Below are 6,346 nucleotides of genomic sequence, written 5' to 3' on the forward strand. Positions count from 1 at the left end.
AACTGCAGTGAGTAGATTTTGATGGTCGTGTTTTGCGCCTGCCTGTGGTCACAGTGAGGAATCCATCTGAGACACAGCTGAGCTGCTACCAGCACACATAATGATGAAGCCCCACCCAAGTCGGTAGCAAACAGAAGCTCCTAAACATTAATATATGGAACGTTAAAGAATGATGGAAGCCTAATGGTCGAGTTTTATTCCTGCTCTTCCCGTGTGCCTCAGATGAGGTTTGATAGGTCTGTGATGGCAGCTGTAAAGCCACTCGCGGGCCTTTGATTAGCTTCATTTACATGGAGCCTTGGCAGGCCTGCAGGGGTGTGGGAGCAGAGCAGTGAGGGACGTTCACGATGGCACTTCATACGCCCTGTGCATCACCATCACATTCTGATCACGAGGAGAACCCCGACAGCTAAATTATACATCGGCCTTGTTAGCACCAGACCTGTTGATGTGCCGCTCGGATGCTGAGAGGCGGAGGATAACACACGGGGCAGAGGCTGCATATGTTCCAGTTATGGAAAGTCACGTAGGGCTGAGGAGAATAAATCATTCAGCACACCATCACGTTCTCTGTTGTTCTCTTTTGCACGTCCATGAAGAAAACACTGCATTGTCTCCAGACTGACTGTGTTATTGTGCTCCTGAAGCACCGAGTGTTTGCATCAGTGTCACATCTTCTTCATGACGTGAGACGGAGGCGGTCGATGAGAACCACGAAAGAAAAGAGCTGAAATCAAAAGGAGTGAGCAGGTCGAAGGATTGTAGCGCCAACACAATCAGTTCTGCTAATAACTGCCAGCAATTCTGATATTCAGTTAAGCATTCAAAGGAGACGCACAGAGACTGATATCAGTCTGAGCAGAGTGAAGACTTCGCCGTGCCAACTCTTTGCTGTTATTGTGACATTATATGAGAAAATAATTTGTTGCCGTGTCGGTCCTCTGGTTGTGCCTCGGGCGGGGTCGTGAGGACCTGCTCTGCCTTATGTTGCTGCTTCGTTCCACTGAAAGAGTGTGTTTTAAAAATCTGACGTGAATTTAAATCAGTTCTAACAGGCACTGAGTCTCGGATCCTGACCGACACAAATCTCACAGGTCTATTTTGGGCTCGTACGTGGGCTGAAAGCTGCCATGGATGACGTCTCAAGGTGAGCCGGCCTCACACTGCTGAGAACAAGAGCGAGTTAATGGAATATGTGAAGCTTTGAAGGGCCTAATTACCCACAAGTCAAATAATATGAAATGCCGAAATTAACAGCCTCTGCGTGTCATGGAGCTGAGGCTCGAACTTTCTCCAGGTCGGCCATAAGTCCTCACTCACTTTTCAGGTCAAGTGTGTGTGTGCGTGTGTGTTTCCTGCCCATTAGTTACCAGGCTGTAAAAGGGCAGAGCAGGTGTGTGTTTTATGGATATTCAATAGGGAGAAAAGCCACACACACACACAGCAGGAAGTGTGTGTTCCAAAGCTAAATGTCACACCTGTCATCAGCAATGTGGATAAAAAGGCTCAATTATCCGTCGTCACAAACACACACCGGCATCCCTCCTCTCCTTCTTTTACCTTCTGTGTTTTTCACCCTCTCACTCTCTTTCCTCCTCTTCCGTTCTTCCTTCTCTTCTTCTCGCTCTCCTCAGGTTGTGTGCAGGTAATTAAAATGTCCTTTCCAGCAGTGTGATGATAAATGAACTGAGCTGTCAGGGAAACGCCTCCCACTGCATCACACATCTTTCTCTCCCTCTCGTTTCTTTTGCATTTGATTTCGGCGTCACGGTTCAGAGAATCTGCTTCATTAGCGTTCACGCTTGCTCAATATGTTCAAGCGGATGCGTAAGAGCGAATGCGAGCGCACAGAACACACACATCAAGGCTTTTCCTCCCTCCAGAGGACAGCAGAAAGAAGCTGGAGCCCGAGCAAACGAGTCAGACGAACTGCTTTCAATTAAACTGCAGTCGGATTTCCTCCTTAAATTAGGAGGGATTTCCTCATGTCCACTGTTTTCTCCGTGGGGACGAGAACGTTCAAACTTCAGTAAATTGCATGAGAAACAAGTGGAAACACAATGTTTTTCCAGTGGAATATCAGACGACTGTGAAAAGATGACTTTCAGCACTGTCACTGTCGCAAGTCACAAGTCAACAAGGATGGAAAGTGATTTTTTTTTGACGGCAAACACGGTCAACAAAAACAACTTTAAAATATTCGCATTACGATGAGCCAAACTGTGTTGTTCTCTCACTCACGAAGGACAGAAGAAAAGAGAGACACTTGATCCCACCTTGTAGACAAAGTGTTTTATCATGTCTGTGTCTTAATTAGGACAATTACAACCAGAGCCTGTAGGCTTCCTCCTCTGATTAACCCACCCTGGTGGAAAAGGCAGCCAGTTGCTGTTGGGTGCCACTAATCAATATTTACAAGGGCGGCCATTTTGAGACGCACTGTGCGGGGAAGTTCAGCCAAAAAAAGATGACAAAGCACAGCTGTCTCTGCTGAAGAATGTCACACCTGTAGAAAGTGTCCAGGTGTGGCTCAGGTGATGTCCTGAAGCAGCTTAGTCAGAATAAACTGTTGGTAATCCCTGAAATTGACCTTCCCATTCAAGACCTCCTTTAAAACAGTTTGTAACACCGCGTCGGTGCCATGCTGCTGTTGAAGTGAACATGTACGTAAAAGGATGGAGGTCGAGTTTGGACTGAGCCACCAATTACAAAAACACCTGATACCTGATATTTGTTTGAAGTTTTCTGAGTTTTACTTTCTCATCTGCCCTGCTGTGCAGTTTTTAAAACTCCGCCACAAGCTCAACCGTTAGAAAACGAGAACATTTTTAAATTTTTCCATCAAAACAAACTAATCTTCTCTGGACTCCTATCTGCCCCTCAAGCACTGCTGTAATTTAGTGTTCCCAGCCGAGGTTGTTTTCAAGGGTTTTTTTGTTTTGTTTTGTTTTGTTTTGTTTCCATTACATCAAATCATAAAGGAAAGTCACACTCAAGATCAGAAAAGGAAACAGGAAACAGGAGCACAACATCGACGAGCTCTCACGGAGCAGAGTGACTAACAGGAGGGGCTGAAGAGTTCAGAAGTGTGTGTGTTATCTGACATCCAGGTCACGGTGTGTGTTGACCTTTGATCTGTGCTGAATGACTTTGACTCAAACCACAGCGTGTTTAGATGTGTTGAGGCGGTCGCCGTGTGTCATGAACCCGGGGTGGTGAAGGTGGGCTGCGTCTTCTCTTCCCAGTCCCAGTGTGGGTGATTGGGTCAAATTAAACTTCTGATATTCCTCTTTTTCCTGCCCTCAGCCAGCCAGCGTCACCAAACGAGTTGCAGAAGTCGTCTTTCTGAGACATCCCTGGTGACGCTGGATGTAGTGAGCGATCACCACACCTGACTCTCATCCAGTTAAGATTTTCAACGAGCTGCACAGCTAAGTTTGTCAGAGTTTTGTCTTTGGATCAAAAAATTGGAGTGAATGAAAAAACAGAAGGTTTGTGATTTAGGTGAAAAATTCAGGCACATCCTCCTGGATGGTTTACACCACTGGCTGCTACCCAAACAATAATGCAGTCTTTCTGCCTTTATTTTTTATATTAGTTTCTCATACCTCTTTCATGCTTGCCTTCAAGGAAGGCGTCAGTTTGAGCCGATGTCTGTGAATAGATAATCCATCACGATGAACATCATTTCTGTGCTGATACACCTTGTATTTACAACTGAGTCAATGCACAAAAGTAATGAAAGCAGGCAGGTTGAGTTTAACAGCATAATGAAATAAACGGAAACCAGTTGCTGCCTAGAGGTGAGTGAAACAAAGAACGAAATGCTTTGGCGTGCATTATGTTGTGCAGTTTGGCACATTATTTGTTGTGAACGGGTTAAAACACTACGGACAAAACCAAACCAAAGTTTTGCCCGTAGTGTTTCTACACGACACAAGTTTGTCAGGCTCAGCTGGAGGAATACTGCTGCTAACTGATAAAAACGTTGGAATACTGGCAGACACCAGACTTGTTTGCGGCACAGCTACACAGTGCAAATGTCAGAAACCACAAGCCAACTGGCCTCCGAATATTTGCCTGAGAAACATCATACATTTCCATGAATCTAAATTAAATCTGAGATCTTTCCTGTGACCAGCAGTCCGCCTGCCAATTCCACCCGACTGCAGAGCAGAGATTGGTATGGCTCTGATGGACAGAGATAAGGGCTGGCTTTTCTGCTGAGACAGGAGTATGTCCCCCACAGTGCCTTGCTCAAAGTGGCTCTGGAAATATTGATGAGAAACTGTGGCTGACGAGGAGCTCAGCAAATTGCTTTCAAGTCCTTCCACTTGTGTTGTTCCAGCGCTTGAGCTTGAGAAAAGGAGGGATTATTTTTTTCCAGCAGATTTCTTTAGGGGAGTGATGACAGACGCCGAGAGCAGGATGGATGGAGGTACAAAGACAGCAGCAGATAGTGGTAGATTGTAGATACAGTTTGGTCATGTGATTGGAGTCAGTGGTGGTGCAGGGATGCATAACTGAATACAACTGCTGCACATAATCATACTGTGACGTAGGTTAATGTGTAATGTGGATGTTGAACAGGATATGAGATTAGATATGCAGGGTGCAGATTAGACGCAGAGCCATAGGATAAGCACACATTAAGGCTGTGTAAGTCAACATAAATCATATATAATGTATTACAGCATGGTCTGGGTGATTGGCTGCAGGGTGACCATCGACGTCTGATCATGGACACACGTTCAGTAGCTGCAGTCAAACTGTTAAATGGCCACGTTGGCTGCAGCCTCCTCGACATTGGAAATAAATGAGTTGAAAAACAATCTGAAAGTCAGCACTGTGCGAAGTCTTGCAGTGCCTCATCCTCACCACAGGGTGGCGACTGTAATGCGAGCTGCAGCAGCCTACATGGCCTCTCTGAACTTCCTCTGTGGGCGGTCAGAGATCATCTCACGTCACATTCACTGTTCAGCTCTGTGCGTGAGGCTGAGCCGACGGCACACGTGGACGATCATCTGCTGGTGAAAATGTTCAGGCCGATCTGGGGACAGTAGCACAGCTGGTTGGCTGATATTTTGCTGTTTAACATCCTGTCAGATTGCATTTATTGTTTGCTGGCAGCTCTGAATTTTGTTAGCATAACATTAGCTTTGTGGCTCACTGCTGAGTCCGAGCTGAGAGTGGAAATTTCTCCTGCCGCCAAGTCGTATCCAAGGTTAGCGAAGAGTTACAGATTTTGAAAAAAATCAGTTGGGGCTTCTCTGTCATCCAGGCTGCTGTTTGGATGAGTTGATGGACAGATGTGGTAATTAAAGATGGATAACATAATGCCTCCCGCAGAGCTCAGCCTCAGATGGCGCCTTTGAAATCGGTAGGAACCCTGTACATTTCAGCACCCAGTTACCCAGTTGTTCCCCCACAGTCAGTGACTGTTGTTTCTCCTCGAATTCACTGGAGACGAGTGACAGATAGTCAGAAAATGTAACGGGGAACAGTAACAGTGATGGTGGGAGAAAGTCAGAGTGAAAAGAGAAAGATGGGGATGGTGAGATGAAACAACTTGAATAAAAAAGGAGTGTAAGAGTATAGAGAGTGGCAGTCAGGACTCGGTACAAGCCAGCTGTCAGTGCTAATAGACAGAGAAGGATGGAGGGAGGGCGCAGGAGAGCAGGAAAAGGGAAGAGATGTTCAGGCCAAACAACCTGTCACCAGCCATAACGGAGCATAACGCAACACAGCTGCCTTGTCTGGATGTCAGAGAGAGAAACTTCTCTGGCAGTTTGGGGAAGACTGCGAGCAGTCTAAATGATGCTCTCACATGGATGGATGCTGTCTGCTTCAGTGGCACATCCACAGAATAGAGATGATGCTCCCAGTCAGCTCTGCTCAGGACAAGTCGGCTCAGATGGCGGCTTTTGCAAAACCCGTCCCTCTTATATTCATATGGTGAAGTTCTGTTTCTGCCCCACTACTTTATATATACTTAGTAGCTAAGTATATATAAATATATATATATATATATATATACTTAGCCCACAGGACAGTCAAATATCAGCAAACAGGTTTGAACCTGCTCAGCTTTGAACAGTGACTGACCACATCATTTTTCAAAACATATTTAAAAATGTGTCCCAAGAACCTTTAGATCTCCACAACAACGGCATTAAATGGGACTACAGAGGGCTTAACTTCAAGAAAAGACAGTCGTCATAACTGAAGGAGATCATATTGACTGTTGGTGATATTTTGACACTGACTGAGATATGGAGAGGATCAGCTCATGGTCAACATGTTGGCCTGTCAGGGATTCCTTCTGTCCTGTTCGCATTCTGATCGT

General features: G+C 45.7%; 1 protein-coding gene across 1 annotated transcript in view; it reads left to right on the plus strand.

Annotated features, from left to right (window-relative positions):
* LOC124052295 (glutamate receptor ionotropic, delta-1-like) overlaps window positions 1-6,346 on the plus strand; it is a 125,088-nt gene that overhangs the window by 28,999 nt on the left and 89,743 nt on the right. The window lies entirely within an intron of this gene.

This window comes from Scatophagus argus, chromosome 21, assembly GCF_020382885.2.
Source record: "Scatophagus argus isolate fScaArg1 chromosome 21, fScaArg1.pri, whole genome shotgun sequence".
Classification (NCBI taxonomy): Eukaryota; Metazoa; Chordata; class Actinopteri; family Scatophagidae; genus Scatophagus; species Scatophagus argus.